Below are 16,762 nucleotides of genomic sequence, written 5' to 3' on the forward strand. Positions count from 1 at the left end.
AGCGCAGAGCATCTTGGGGTCAGCAGCTGAAAAAATGAAGTAGTAAGCCAATTGCTTGCATCTGAAATTCATTACTTTTCCTTAATAAGGTATTTTTTCTTATGACTTTTTCCATCTTTAAGGATAGCAGTGAATTTCCTAAAGGCAAAAAAATACTCTATATTTATTTATAGAAACTCTATCTTTTACGAGTGTAAGGAACAGAAAAAACTTCACTCATTGGATCTTGAGATTGCCTTGGAAGAAGGACAAATAGATATGGTGCAGATGTTTGAAAACATAAAAATGTGGTTTTGTATCAGAAGAAAAGATAAAAGCCATACTGATGTTTCAGAGTGTATACTTGCTAACTGATGAATGTGTGTTGGTATCCTGAGGTAAACTGTAGAACATCAAATGCACTTACAAAGTAAATTTTATTGCATGAATTTTTTTTAAGATCTTCACGTTAAAATAAGAACCATTATTTCAGTAAATTTAATTGAATTTTAGTGTCTCTTCATCTATGCAAGCAAACTGTTAAAGAAGTGTTCTTCGTCTGGTTGTAGAGCTTATTTATACCTGAGATCTTTCATGTTGTATAATTCTAAAGAAATTGCTGGATGAGTGATATGAAATATCCAATATTTTCTCTCTTTTTTCCCAGCATTTTAATTTTTGACTCTTTTGTTTGTTGAGATGTTCTGCTTTCTAAAAGTCATCAGATGTTTCCTTTCTTGTCGACAGAAGAGAAGTCTAGACTAGGAACATACAAATAACTTTTTGTCTTTGTTTAGAAATGGTATTCCCCAATCCAGTGTTCCTACCAAAACACTCCAAGCTATGTGTTGCTCTCTCACTTCCCCCTTCCTTTCCCCATGTGGCAGGCTGGAGAGGAGACTTACAGGCACAAAAGTTAAAGATCAAGGGTTTGAGATAAGAACAATTTACGGGAAACATCAATGAAACAAGAAATGAACAGTAACAGCAAGAACATTAATAATAGAGTGTACAAGGGAGGTGAAACTTTGCCATTCAAGTGGTCACCATGCAAAGCCCTGTCCTTAGGAATAATCAATGTTAATACATAGAAATCTGTTCAATGAAACTTGTAGTAGAAAATAGCAGACAGTGGGGATTTTGTTAACTGACATTCTCTTGGAGTATATGAATATTATTGTATGTCATATAAATGGCACATATTTAGTATAATTCTAAGTGAGAAGAGACACTAGTAAAAAATAAAAGCAAAATATTGAACAATCTACTTTGTTAACATCTTTATCTTGGCATGTAATTTTTCTTATTTGTACAGATAAAATATGTTCCTGAAGGACTGCATCTTGTGGCAGTAACCCACATTCCAGCAGTTTGTGAACTGTTGCCTGAAGGATTCACATTGGAGAAGTTCATGGAGAGCTGACTCCCATGGGAGGGACCCCACAGTGCAGCAGGGGAAGTGCTCCTCTTCCTGAGCAGTGGCAGAAAAAACATGTGGTGAACTGACCATAACCCCCATTCCCTGTCTTTCTGCATCTCTGAGGGGGAAGAGGTAGAGATGGGAAGGAGGGAGAGGTAGGGGGAAGGTATTTTTAAGATTTATTTTACTTCTCATTATCTTGCTCTGATTTGTTAGTAATAAATTCAGTTAATATCTCCAATCTGAATCTCTTTTGCCCGTGACAGTATTTGCTGAGTGATATCTCCTGGACCTTATCTCTACCCATGAACCTTTGTTATATTTTCTCTCCCTTGTCCAGCTGAGAAGGCGAGTGATAGAGCAGCTTTGGCAGGTGTCTGGCATCCAGCCAGGGTCAATCCACTCAAATGTCAATGACATTTTGGAAACTCAAAGTCACAGTCATCCTGTACTACCAAACCTGCACGTGTGACTTATGGAAATGGATTTGATTGGTGTGCAAGCTAACAAAGTAAGTCACTTAATTATGGATGATCATGAGTGTAGATGTGGAAGAATGAAGATACAGAAGAGTGCAGATGTCAAGTAATGCATAATTAAAATGATTGATTCATGATCAAGGCACTATTTTCACTCCCTGCCCTGAGAGGAATCCTTCCCCAAGTATTACTGATTCTCGGTTCAGGCTTTGACTTCTTGGCATAGCTCTGTTGCTCTAATATCTAGAAAGGCAGGGGCTGCCATTGCATGGGGATTGCATCCAAGGAAACATCTTGCTCTGGGTCAAAGGGTGTCACATCAACAGGATCACCTTTGTTGCTATCATAGTGTCCACAGACATTTTTACTATCTCCAATACCTCTATGGAAAGAGCATGGGGCTGCACTTCAGCCTACCCAGAGTGGTGATATAAAACGAATTAATTATCCTGCTAAGATGAAAACAAATGAGGAAGAAGAGTGTAAGCATACACAGACGCAGGCATAAATCAAGTTTTGTCTTTTTGCATATTGATGCATATATTTTTGTGAGGGCTGAAGTCACAAATACACGGTTTTAATTAATATTGTGCTCCAGTGAATTAGAAATAATTTCTTCAGTAAGCCCAGGGGGCCTGTGGATGACCCTTTTGCAAAGGTGAGTTGAACTCACAGAACTACTGATCACACTCCTGGGGAACTGGGGGACTGCTGGGGGACCGTTTTGCCTTCGGAGTTTTAAGAATCCACCTCCTGACAACCTAAAGGTATTTTGTTGCCTGTAGATTTCTATAAAATAATAGAGGTTTTGCTCTAGGGTGATGCTAGATTAATTCCAGAAGCACAAAACCGAAAAAGTGAACAGTTATTTTTGCAAGGGCTAGGAAAGAAACAACAGTCTTCTGAACAATCCAGGTATATGAAATTTCAATTAGTAAAATAAATACAGGTGTGACTAATCTTGCTGGCTGATAAGTATCTACTTTCTTATTGGCTTCCTGCTGGCCCATTTGACGGCTGCCTTGCTGCTGTGCTGATTTAATTCCTTTATGGAAAGGTTTGAATGTCCTTTCTTTTGTTTTAATGTCACCTTGCTGCATGACTGACCAAAAAGAAGATATCTGGTGAGACTGAGGATATGAGAACCTAGGCCTTAGTAATGTGTTCTGTACACAGTGTAACTTTGAAAATGGCAATTTATAAAATATAAGATTATCTTCTAGTCTATGTTTTGTGGGATATTTCCAAGTAGGAAAACACAGCAGAGACAATTTTTTGAATACAGACGGTATTATTGACTACTGTGCAACAAACACCTGGTGGTCTGTGATTTTCACTGTGGCATTTACTGCCAGCTTGCCAGAAGTTGCATCACAATTTTCAAAATAGGCATTTTTCTTCTTATAAAGCAGACTTCACAGGAATACATTTACTATTTTTTAAATCCTTTAATAGCAGATATAGCTAGTCAAGGATTAAAAAATCTCATAAATATGTGATAGTTTGTTTTGTTCATTCACAATACTATCTTACAAGACACAATGTGTATTCCAGGGACTTTGGAGACATTTTGTCTGCTGACACTTTATGCAATTAAATCAAAACAATTTAAATAAGTAGATTAATTTCCACTTAATTGTATTTCTGAAAGTATTTTAAAAATCTAGTTATGACTAACATGCTGAACATATTTTGTAAATGTTTTATGAATTTTTTTTCTGAAATGATTGTGAAGTACATAATTAGGTGTAATGTATACCAACAGGCAAGCTATAACTGCTGAATGTTAAATAATTTCTCATTTTTAGTTACACTTTCGGCATTTAATTGACCTTTCAAAAAAGAAACAGCGAATGCATAAATGTACTTAAAGTTTACTTCTTGAAGTAATGGTTTTTCTCAGCCTTGATTGAATTTAGAAATATAAAGTCAGCAGATTTTTGTTTCCTGTTATGTTTTTGCTAATTAATGGTAGAGTTTGGGTGGTTTTTTTCCTTTTTATTTTTTTTGTTTTTTCCCCCATTCTTCATTTGTTAAAAATTTAAAAATATGAGAGGAGAATGATTTGTAAGGCAAGCCAGGGGCCATTCTTTGAAGCTGTACCCACTTCCTGAGTTTGTTTGGGCATTTGTTTGAGCTCTGGGCGGGCACATGGATTGTGAAATTCATGTTTATACACAAAAAATGAGGTCTAGATTAATATAATAATCATCTTGTCTGGAAATCAGGTACTGTAGCTGGAGTTTGGGGAGAAAACCTGCTGATAATGATAGCTGAGCTATCCAAGTACATTTTGCACCTCAGTACAACTGAGACTGCATACCTACAGGTTTGTAGGGAGGCAGTATTGTGTATTGGTCTTTTGGACGTTATCTTATCCACTTAAGACATCTGACTGCTTTATGTCTCTCTTTGAGTGCTTTCTGGTTTTGTATTCTTAGTGTCATGCAAAGTTTTCGTCATTCTAGGGGAAAAATAATGTAGCATCTCTGACCATTGCTCCTAACCTTACATGCTGGTTGGGAATTATTTGTGTCCATCTGGTGGTTTTACATGAAGTGTCACGATTACATAGGAATACATGCTCTAGTCATAGATTTCAAGAAATGCCTTCTGATTCTTAGTCTAGAACTCTTGAATCTTGTCTCTTCCAACAGTCTTTCTTCCACCTATCTTCAGTATTATCATTCCAGAGAGGTTTTTAATTCTCTGTAAATTTCATCTATAAAACTAGTTCAGACCATTCTTTACTGGTCAGTGAGTTTTCTGTTTTTGTTTCTGCTACTCCCTTTCTTTGTCTACCTACAGCATAAACCTTACTTGAAATATAAACTACTGAAGTTAGAAATCAGGTTGTATTAAATTTGCCTGGTATAAAATGAGCAGAGAAACAGAAATGCTGAACTTTTCTGTTGCTGAAGAAAAAAAAGGCAGAGAAAAGATGAGAAGATGGGAATGATCCTGTTCAATTGTTTGCAATATTAGTTCCATTATTGCAATTGACAGCTGATTTTTTGGTGCTACTTTTTCCTGTTCGGTATCTGGAACTGGGAACTATTTCAGTAAAATATTTCAAAAATTTTCCATAGAGAACATAGACTTTTTAGTACTATATTTAAACTTATCAGACAATTCACATGCAAAGATATGTCATCAAAATGTGCATATTTTTGTTTCCATATTTTTAAAATTTATTCTATATTTACCTGGGAACATGAGTAGAAATATAGCCTTTTGTTTTCTATTTTGTTAGTTATCTTTTACAGCCACTTTTATTTAGAAGGTTTTATGTTAAAAATTTTTAAAAATACTCTTTTAAATACTTTTTTTTTAACACAGTGTCCCAGATTACAAGGAATTTAGTGTTTACAGTATGTTTAAAAGTTATTTCCAGTAAAAGTGAAGGAACCTAATGTTAATGTTCTCTAATTACAACACCTATGTAGAAATGGTAAAAGAGCTGGTTTACTGTTGATCATAGCAGGACTGATGTCATTTTGATATTTTTTTCTAGTGCACACTACAGAAAAATTTCTTGGAGAGCTGCAGTTTCTCTCAGTCTGTGTGCGTGAAAGAGAGGATTAATTTAATTACCCTGTTATTTTTCTATGCAAAAAACAAACCCTTTAACAGAAGTTACTGATCCAGACATGCTTCACAGGAGTCTATAGTTCTCATGTCTCATTTAGACCAAGAGTTTGAGTTTCATGGTCTGACAGTACACTGAGCATCAGTAGCACATTACAGTGTCTCATTCTTGTTTGGTCAAGAATATCTTGGAGTCAAGGAGTGTTTATTTCTGGCACAAGATTTTGCAATCTTTTCTTCTGAAAAGCTTCTATTTTCAAGAATTGTCATTTTGCTTTGAAATTTTTCTGATCAGGTCTAATCTTGCATCATTTAGAAACTATTAAAAATTCTTTGACTGTAAACCAAAAAAAGTTTGTTTCATAGTGTTATAATTGTGAAACAAGTGAGCTTGGCAGTAATATCTGGACATAAAGATTTAAATTATTATCAGTATATAATGGTTAGTTAATTCTAAAAGCTTCAAACTTTTTTATTTACTTTGACATATGTTTCATTCCTTCTTGCAGAAATTGATATTCTAGAGGAAATTGGCTATGAGAAGCATGAAGCTGTCAAAAAAAAAAAAAGCTATGTCAGCTGAGGTAAGATAATCAGCTAAGATACATCATTTTTTAAAATAGATTTTTGCACCAGTTATAGAAAGGCCAACCTGTGGTTGGACTCTTAAGCAGCTCATAATCTCTCTCCTGGCAATGAGAAAGAGAGGAAGATGCTCATTCAGCAGGCTAGAAATGTTTTTCAAAAAGATAAAAATAGATGTGGCTAACATTCCCACACGTACCCATTATCAAAGACCCAACATTTTGACACTAGTAGTGCTTAAATTCTGTCCTGGTTTGTTTTTCTCTATGCGGCGTTTAGGAGGGTGTTCCACATGGTTTGTTTTAGAAAGTGGTTTACGTGTGAGGCTTAGTTGCATTTTTCCACTCCTATAAGCTGTGCTCTAAAACTGTAAAAGATACTGCTGTGTGAAAAAAACCTGTTATTTTTCTGTGTAGGCATTTTCTGAAGACATTGTCTTTGTGTGTAATGATGTAAACTTAAGAATTATAGTGACTCACTTAAAAAGATATCAATCTGTTTATCTGACTGTAATAATTATTGATGTTTGTCTCTTTTTTGGAGTGTGATGCAAGACTGAAACCATCCCTTTCACTATCATATGGCAAGGTACAGGGATGCTCCACTGAAGCTTCTGCTTTTCTATATAGATTCTATGAAAGGAAAAATTCTGCCTGAATGTAAAGCTTCATAACATAGGAAACTGAGATTCTGTAAGATATTTTAGAAGTAATTTTAAGTGTTGTGACTAAGACTGTTTATAATATTAAAAATTCATCAAAACAGGAAGTAATTTGTCTTGCTCTAAACACAAAATGGATAGTCTGCAAATGGCTGGGATAGGAATTCTAACATCTGTCTAAAAGAAAGCAGAGTAAGATTTTTCTGAACTTTCTTATCATATCTTTGTTTAAAGTGTAGCTGTGCCTATAAAACCATATTCACAACACAGAGGATGAACACAGCTATAAAGATATTCTTAATGACAGTGGAGATTTCTTCAGAACTAAATCTTGGTTGCTGAAAAAGTCATATATATCAATTCATTTATTCTAAATAACAATTTAACTGTGAATGAGAAGTGATGAAAAATTCCTTGTTTTGCTTGGCTTCCATGTGTGGCTTTTGATTTACCTATTAAATTGTCTTTTTCTCAACCCATGAGTTTTCTTACTTTGACTCTTCCAGTTCTGTCCCCCATCCCACCAGTAGAGTGAGTGTGGTGACTGGTTTCCAGCTGGCGTTAAACCATGACACCATCTGAGACGGAAAGTGAGACGTGCAGAACTACCCTGAAATGTGTAGAACAAATGATAACAGGAGGACGAATTATACTTACAAATAACCCTAGTATTATTCTTTATATCCTTAGTTGGTTTGTACAAGGCTGTGTTTCCTCAGCTCTTTCTTACATTAAAAAAAGACAAACACCAAGATGGAAACCAAGCCAACTCCAGGACGTTGTTAAATGTATCTGCTTTCAATTTCCCTGAAAGGGGAGAGACCCTTCCCTCTCAGGTCACTTCTTTTTTGTCCTATACCTTCATTTACGAGGCATTTGGAATAACTGTTGCATATTTAAAATCAAGTTAATTTCGGAGGTCTTCATGCATTGGCTGAAAAATTCTCTCCTGACTTGTTATTCTGATGTCCTCTGTACTGAAGCTGTGCTTTTATGCTCCTTTGGGCTAGACCTTAAAAAAATCTTTTCTAAAAGCCCTGAAGTCCTATGTCTGTATTAGCCTTATCAGTGAACTATTTCAATAACAACACTCAGAGTATCTCTCCTAAAAAATAGTATGGGGAGAAACAGCTCTGCTAAAAGTCCACCTTTGGGCACCAAGCAGAGAGTGAGAAGCAATCAAAGCACAAGAGGATGAGCTTAGTCATCATTGCCCCATTTGTCAGTGGTTGCCCTGCAGTCTTTATTTGCCATAACCAAACTTGTAGACCCTAGGAACTACTGTGACTAACTTTTGGTCCTAAGGACCTTGGGTTAACCACTCCCTTTTCCTTCAGCAGCCAGAGAAGTCCAGCAAAGGCATCTGTAATAAGTCGTGGCAAAAGGAAGATTAATACCCAGGGCTTTCAACAGCTACAGCAGATCAGATGCAGGGTTAACAAGCTCTGGTTCCTAATCACACTTTTAAATTGCCTTTTCTAAGCAAAGAACTTGGATTTAGTACATGACAGCACACCCTCACACACTAGCAGAGGTAAACTAGCTTGTCATACACAGTCTGTACCACCACCACAAAATGTGACTGCTTTCTTGTCTTAATATGAAATGCAGGTTGCCAGAATCCTTCCCCCAAAGAAAGGGTAATGCATAACTGGTCAGCCAGCCTGCAAATTTTACCACAAATTACACAGTTTTGCAAGTTTTCTTCATTTCTCTGTGTGCCAGCTGTCCAGTTTGTTGAAATTAGAACAAAATAAGGACAAATAACCTCATTGATATTTATCTTTCTATTTTTTTTTTTTTTTAAAGTTAAGTAATATTAGGGAGATATACAGGGGACTGTGCAGGCAGTTGTGTGAAAAATTTATGTGATTAATTTATGTGGGATTTTTTTTATTTTTTGTTTCCCAGCTGCACATCTATTTCACTTTGAGTGCCTGTGCTTTCAGACTTCCAATAAATTCAGCAGTTTTCTTTATGCATATAAATATACCTCAGAATGGCAGAGCAATTAGTTTATATAGTGGGTAAGTGATTTGACAGAAAGTTGCCTAATGATAAGGAAAACATACACCACTGGCTAAAAGCTAAACAGCAAAGTGAAAGCATTCAATTGTTAAGCATAATTATCATCCTGAAATCTCAGAATACTGCTCTGCTTATAACATGGCTGTTATAACACCCCTTGCCCTCTTTAGGTCCAAGCTGCTTTAATTTTTTCATATGAAATCCTGTATCATATCTGTCTGCAGTCTCACTCTATACATGATAAAAAAAAAAATTCTTTTTTTATGACAAGTCTTTCTCTGAGACTATATCTTTATTTTGTTATTTGGGCTTTGATGTTCCTATGTGAGCAAAACTCAAAACTGGCTCCTCAGGAAATTGTGCCTTTGCTTATAAAGCAATTTAATATAAAAGTAATATAAAATTTGTTTTATTCACTAATTTTATGTAGCTTGTGGCTTGTGGCTAGTCAGAACAAGATTAAATTGCTAGGCAAAAGACCCATCAGTGTGAGTGAAGACAATATACTTGAGGTCGTGTTATGATCCAGTTTTAAGGTTCTTAGAAATGCCTCTGCCCGAATTAAGGTGCAAACGAGACCATATGCCAGGGACAACAGTAAGGATTTTATTTGATGGTAAATATGAGAGAGAGAGAGAAAGAAAGAAGTAGAAAATAGGTGGGGTGGACAAAGAGTGACAGAGACAGAATAAAAGAATATCACCGCTCTGTGGGTCCCACTGGTGCCTCGATGATCCTCTCCAGCTGCTCTCTCGGTGGTGAAGGTCCCCCCGGAAGGCACAGAGTCCCATGGGTGTACTTGCCCAGGCCGGGTGGGCACACAGAGCCCCATGGGTGTACTTGCCCAGGCTGGGTGGGCACACAGAGCCCCATGGGTGTACCTGCTCAGGCCGGGTGGGCACACGGAGCCCCACGGGTGTACATGCTCAGGCTGGGGGGGCACACAGAGCCCCACGGGTGTACATGCTCAGGCTGGGTGGGCACACAGAGCCCCATGGGTGTACATGCTCAGGCTGGGGGGGCACACAGAGTCCCACGGGTGTACATGCCCAGGCTGGGTGGGCACACAGAGCCCCATGGGTGTACATGCTGAGGCTGGGTGGGCACATCCAGCCATGTCCCCCTGGGGTGGGGGTCAGTCTCTCACAGCAGACTCTGGGTCTGTTGCACCACGTGCAGTCCTGTGGGGCCGAGCCTCTCACGTGAACGTCCTGTGGATGTGGATGTGGCCTGTGGGGTTGGGGGTTCCTCAGCTGGGCCAGTTTGTGTAATCGGAGGATGGGTGTTCATTGCCTCTCACCAGAGGTTGCACCATGCACCCAAAACCTCCTCCTCCCCCCTCGGCTGGGGGGAGTCTGTGTAAGCCTGGCTTGTGTGAGCTGGGCTCTCCCTCACCCCACACTCAGCACAGGATAGCTGCAGCTGGTGGCTTTGGCCTTTTGTGGATGCACACCTTTCCCTCAGCCTGAGGTGACTGAACAATGGGTTTCCTTTTATTTAATCAGCAGTTCGACTTACAGTCCAAAGTTCAACAAGGAGGTTTCTGCGTCTGCAGCTTCTTTTAAACTTTGTATCAGTGATTGAGGCATGAACTATTTCGGTCTCTGACAGGTTGTCACTGTATATATCTATTTATCCTTAATGAATACCAGGATGAACTTTAAATTCAGGTTCTAATAAAGTAGTAGCCACAAAATAAGTGAGGAAGGGCAACAAAACAGAGAAGAAGAAAAAAAACCCCACTTTCATTAACACTCTTCAGGAATGTCAGGTGTTTTTCATTTAAAATGGCAGGTTGGAAATCTGTAGTTTGTTGCTGACAAGCAGATTTGCTAGTGTTTTAAAAATAAGCAGGTTTTGAAATTGGTGGTTCTGTCTAAAACTCAGTCTAGTTTGTTTGTAGCACTGAATAAATTCATTATTTACTGCTAAAAACCATGTAGACTGACAGTTATTTTTATCCAAGAAAACTACATCAGAGAAAGTGAGTGTTACCCTTACCATCTGGCTTTTTAAATACCGGAAAGAAAGTTAGAGCTACAATAAATGCCCTACAGGCAAAGACCAGAAGTTTTTCAGTGGCTCAGGGGATAGTAGATATAACCTGAACTGTAGGGCATAGTAAGAGAGGAGAATTGAAGACTGAAGGTTAGCAATGGTGTTTTGTGGCACTGCCTGTTGACAGATGCTTTAGGGCAGAAGAAGGTCATTGATCTAAAGGTCAGCCTGAAATAGGAATGTCTGTCTTTTTCTATCACTCGGTTGTACAAGATTTGGCCTTTTCCTTCTCCTGCCTCCTAGCAGAAGTAAATATGTAACATGGATATAGTTATGAATATATATTTAATAAATATCAATTTAAGTATATATCCAAATAGCTGTTGATTCAAATATTGCTTTACCTAGGATATGTAATAAAACTATCAGAGATATGTGTGTATAATATTCAAAGGACAAACACGTTATTTTATTTGCCTGAATTAATTAGGAGACAGTGGAATTTTCTACATAGGTTCCTTTAAAAAAGGATATGTATTAGTTTATTGTTGTTATATGATATTTATGTGACAACATATTGGCTTTATAGTTCTTGGTACAGTGATCACATGAAGACTTTTACCTCTGCCTCCTGCTGTGATCTTAGATTAGAAGCAAGAGGAGACTGAAGCATACATGAAGGTATCTTGTGGGAGAGGTTTCAATGAAATTGAAGTGGTGCTGTTTGCTGGTAAAAGCTGATAGAAGAAGGATGGATGCAATTTATGATTTTTTAGTTCATAACCTGAGGACTGAAAAGATTGATTTCATCCAAAAAAAGGAGAAGTAAAAAGAAGATAAGATGAAGTGATTTTGAGGTGTTTTATGTAGAAATTTGCCTCAAAATAATTGACACCAGTTTTAAAATCTCTGAAAAAAGATAAAGACTGAAGGAACATAGTCTTTCTTGCTCAAAATCCATATATTTCTTTTGGTTTCTGTTTTTGATTCTGTCAAAATGACACTGGTAACTGGTACATGGTCAGCTTTCTGTTCAGCCTGTGGGAAGCCATGAGCCCACTCCTTTCTGCTTTCAAACTTTGTAGTAAGTACACGTCTATTCCTTAGTTGCATCTTCCCTGGGGCAGCTCTATATGGAAGCTGCAGAATTTCTAAGCTCCAGCACTTCATGGATTGTCTGTTTTGTGTTTTCCTGCTCTACCCACCCTAGTATTGGATCTGTTTTCTGGGATGTGCAAAGACTCATGACTTGTTTCTACATTGAATTTACATATTTTGTTTTAGGAATGCAACTTCTTGGAAGGTACACATTTTCAAAAAAAAAAAAATCCACTTGGGAAACAAAGGTTTCAAAGAGGATTTTTTTTTTTTTTTTTTTTTTTTTTTTTTGTTAAATGAGATATGGAAATATTCAGGGAAATGAATATTTTTGTTGTTACTCTTTGTGAGTTAAACTGGCTCATCACTGATGAAGGAAAGTAAGTAACATGATCCATTAGTAAGAACATTTAAAGCTTGTAGAATCACACCTGTTCTTTACTTACCCCATTGATTTTTACAATCTTTTAAATTCAGGCTACTCTGACTACCTTTGAATATAATTCTCCCAGCTGAGAGTATGGATATCACAGATTATTTATATACCAGTCACAGCACCCCACCATTTTTATCTCAGTTTCTCTCTTCTGTCTTCATTGCTGGATCGCAATGTTTACTGCTTAAATTTTTGATCATACTTTATATCTCAGACTTGATGGGAGAGAGAATTTTGCTAGGTCATATGAGCTTTCTTCATATATGTTTTGTCAAAACAGTGGTGTTATCTTTCTACCTAGTAAAACTACATAGTGAAATTTTTGTGATGGTATCAGCAACACTTATGTATCCTAAAACCTAATACTCTCATATTGTTTCACTATCACTGGGGTTAGATATTTTTCTTGTGTCACCAAGGTTTTTTTCTGGTTAGAGGCTTTAAAAATCTCCATCTTAAAATGCAAGAAAAAATGTTGCTAACCAAAACACTTTCTCTTATTCAGCACCTTCAAAACTCAAGCAATGCTTTTATTTACCTCAAAATCTGTCACCTAAATAACAGTAAAGAAGAAAGTAGGTCATGCTGTACATTCCTATTGTTTCCTTAGCAGGAGTGTTTTGTGCCTCATTAATGTGAGTACACGTTGTCATCTGCTGCTATTTCTAATTATGTGTGATGGATCAGAACATCCTTTCAGTGCAACTGAAGCTGATGAAGAATATCCTTGGATGCTGAATCTGGGAATACACCCCTATTTTCAATTCTTTTAAAATTAGTCAACAGATTAAATCACTAATCCGAGGTGATCTGAGTGACAGACATTCAAGCAGAGGTAAGAGAAAGACATTGCCTGTGGAGTCTGTGGGCTGCACAAGCCTTTCTTCCACAGGCTGTCATGGTATAAATGAATTGCACGCATAAGTATATTGTGCATGACTATTGCTAAGCTCTCAACATACAGCAGTGTATTTCCGTGAGCAACAACAGCAAGTCAGGTACTAAAGAGGTTTTAAAAAAATGCTCCATCAAAAAACTGGACTGAAATTCCATGTCCAGTGTATCAGTAAAAAGCTGATATTTTAAACTTACTTTTCTCCGAGAAAGAGATCCCACTGTTGCAGGATAATAGGGACATGTGCAGGTGACCTGACTGCTGGGACAAGGAATCTGTTTGCAGTCTCTTGTGTCTGTGGCAGCCTCTTTGTACCCAGTTGCCCTCTGGCTGGGCAGTTGTCGTGCTGCATGGTGCACCATGGCCCTGCTGCAGAGGGCTCAGTAGCAGCCTAAGCTCAACTGATGTGTTGCTTTCATTGCTCATACTCACCTTTTTTCCTGGTCTGGCAAATGAGTAAATCCAGTGCAGTTGTCCTGCCAACATCATACATAGGATATGACTTTAAATTAAGATTGATGTGAGGATTGATGGAACTGTCCTTCATTTTTTTTCTTGTTACACATTCCAGTATTTTTACTAGGAGAAAAAAGCCCTTTTCATTGTGGATATAACCTGGTAATCCCAATGGACCCAGTTGGTTTTGTTAGTTAAAGCAGCAGCTGCCAATTTCCATATGTCATGCAAATTTCATAGATACTGAATCTACAGTCAGTTGCTTGGGCCTCTGGCTGTTACCAGATTAAGGCTCCACTTGAGCTTTGATTCCCCTGCAGCAGAGGTAGATACTGTGCCCTGTAAATTTGGTGAGCTGGCAGCAGAAACAGGTGGCCTTGTTACCTGTTAGTCAGGTTCTGGGGTGCCAAAAGGCCTGTGTTTCCTCACTGCCCTTTGCCATCCCAGCTCCTGTGGAAAGGGCAACTTTAGCTGCTGAGATAGTTGCTGAGTGGTGTCAGCCTTGCACGTCAACTAAGGCTGACTAAACAAAACGTTTCTACTAAAGTTCTTCTGCTTAAATGAAAGAGAACTGGTGTCATCCAAGTTCATCACCTCCATACAGTCCAGTATTTTACTCAGGGTATGTGAGCAGCAGCTGTGAGCAATTATGGTGTTTGATGAGAGCAATTTCCCATACTTTACTATCAGTCTTGAGACTTTTTTTGCTTTCTTTCCCAATGTTTTCAGCTGACATCCAGGTCTGAATGTTTAGCTGAAGGTGTGGCTCTCAGTCCTTTGTAGGTCTTTAGAGTAAGACTTGCCTTCCAGTAAAGTATTTTTGCAACCAAAGTGATATGGCAGAGCAACAGAAAAATAAATGTGTATGTGGATTGATTTTTCTGAGGGGAGAGTGAGTAAAAAGTTCATTCAGTTACCTGTAGAAGGTTGCCCTATTCCCAAGAAGGTTTGACATTTTGCTTTTTTTGCCTAGTTGAATGAGAGGTCTGAAATTTTTGTGGAGAAATATTATGAACTGTGGAAGGTAAGGAGATTAAATTAGGCTTTGGGACTTCAGAAAATGATTATTTTATTTAAAAAAAAAAAAAAGTTAAAAAATACTGCCTTTCTGGAAACAATGCACTTTACAATTTGGAGACAAATAGCAGAACAGTACCTCTAGAAGACAAAGTACAACTATGGAAAGGTAGCTGATTAATTTCAGACTTCTGAGCCACTTCAATCATTCTATCACATTTTTATTACTAAATAAACTACTTTTTTAAGCATATTGCTGTCAAACACAGTATATCCAGTTAACTTGTGCAATCATGAACAATTATACCAAAGCCCTTGAGGTGTAAATCTTTATTCCACTGATGGGAAATCCTGTTCTGAGAAATCATTATTAATGTTTTGTTTCACTCATAAAGAAAAGGCCAATAAAAGTAAATAGTACTCAAAGTGTAAAAGACTTTCTGGCATCATTTGAACATTGTTTTCACCACAAAGAGAAGTTTATGAAAGGCTTATCTAACATGATGATAAAAAGTAAGTAATCTAGATTGTTGTTGTTATCTGCTTTATATTTTATTCACTGAGCCAGACCCTGTAGAAGCAGTGAACAATGTCAACAAGTCATGGATCTCAGCCCAGCAGTATAATTAAAAAATCTAGTGAATAGAAAAGTATCCATCTCAATTGTGTGAACAAGAATAGCTTACTGAAGTCAGTGGAATTACAATGTATAATTCTTAAATTTATGGTAGTAGGATGACACTTCCATACATAGCTATGCAACAGAGGAAAATTCAATATAATTAAAAAAATATTACCTCACTGTGTAAGTAGTGCTGTTAGCTCCAAGTGACAATCTACTGCCAACTAACTGAAGCAACCCCCTCTCCTAAAACCAGGGTATCTCCACACCAAACAAAAACCCCAAACCAAACTAACCAAACAACAAAAAAAACCTAAACAAAAAAGAAAAGAGGCTCTCCTAGTCTTATTTAACAATAAATTACAAAAGCATATATTTTAAGAATTTTTCATGAGATAACACAAAAAGGCCGTGAAAAAAGTTGGTAAGGGTGATGCAGGTCTACCAGTAGGAAATATAATATGGATTGTAAAAGAGTAATGAAGGGAATAGTGACATTTTTAAAGCTAAATTTTAGTGGCAATCTGTAAAGAATGAACAGAACACTAATTAGTATTACTGGTGTTTTTAAGAGCATCTTTGTTCGAGTAGTCTGTCTTTCTGGGTGTGTTGTCTCTAATACATTCAAGGAATAATATATAATGAGGCAGGTGATACAAGCACAAGCAAGAAATAATATTAGGTTGAAAGACCATAAATGTATTTGTAACTCAAGAAAATGAGCCCTGTTTTACTAAAAGGTTTTGGATTTTTTCAGTTCTATGACAGAACATGAATACTGCTCTAGTGTATTTGTTGCTCTTTAAATCCAAGTTACGGAAATGTAAGTGAAATTGCAACTAGCTATTCTTCTGCAAACCCTTTCTGAAATTCAAGCTACATTGAGATATATGTTGTTTTGGTGAATATTTACAGCAATTACAGAGAATATGATATGATATGTTGCTTCTGAGAGATTTGCAAATGTTAATATTTTACTTAAATTATCATAGGAATAATTGTACATTGAATTAAATCACCACTATAAAAGCATAAAAAATTAATTGAGTGATGGCTAAGTTACATGGTTATTGTCTTTGTAAGAAATGCTCTCAGAATTATGGATTATTGAAAAATAACAACATAAAGAATAAAAGGTTAAAGTTGATTTTTAAGTACAGTGGAAAAACAGGAAAAAAATCTCACTTTGACTAAACTGAAAACTGCTGTTCTATTGGCTATTATTATTATTATTAATTATTATTATTACTAATATATACTTTGCAGTCAGAATGGTTCTGCAGCCTATAAACAACTTATTCCTTCTCATTAGCACATGCTTCCTTGCTGCTGTAAGAAATACTGCAAAATTTTCATCTGAAGACAGGTACATTATGTAAACCTATCTGAATGTGTTCTTGGAAGGCTAGAATGGAGAATCCTGCAAATAAAAGCATAAATATTGCTTGTCACGTTTCAGACATTAGTATTTAACCACACACATGCAAGGATATATATCAC

The 16,762-nt window shown here is 37.0% G+C and overlaps 1 long non-coding RNA gene across 11 annotated transcripts in view; it reads left to right on the top strand.

Moving 5' to 3' along the window:
* The first annotated feature begins 2,860 nt into the window (after positions 1-2,860).
* LOC138109716 (uncharacterized) overlaps positions 2,861-16,762 on the top strand; it is a 48,179-nt gene continuing 34,277 nt past the window's right edge. For 7 of the 11 annotated variants that reach the window (XR_011150679.1, XR_011150674.1, XR_011150676.1 and 4 more), the window contains exons 1-2: positions 2,892-3,002; positions 5,976-6,050. This is a non-coding gene — a long non-coding RNA (uncharacterized lncRNA). Of the gene's footprint in view, positions 3,003-5,975; positions 6,051-16,762 lie in introns of all 11 variants that reach the window. The other 4 variants (XR_011150677.1, XR_011150675.1, XR_011150678.1 and 1 more) reach the window with 3 other exon arrangements.

The sequence above is a fragment of the Aphelocoma coerulescens genome, chromosome 4 (assembly GCF_041296385.1).
Source record: "Aphelocoma coerulescens isolate FSJ_1873_10779 chromosome 4, UR_Acoe_1.0, whole genome shotgun sequence".
NCBI lineage: Eukaryota > Metazoa > Chordata > Aves > Passeriformes > Corvidae > Aphelocoma > Aphelocoma coerulescens.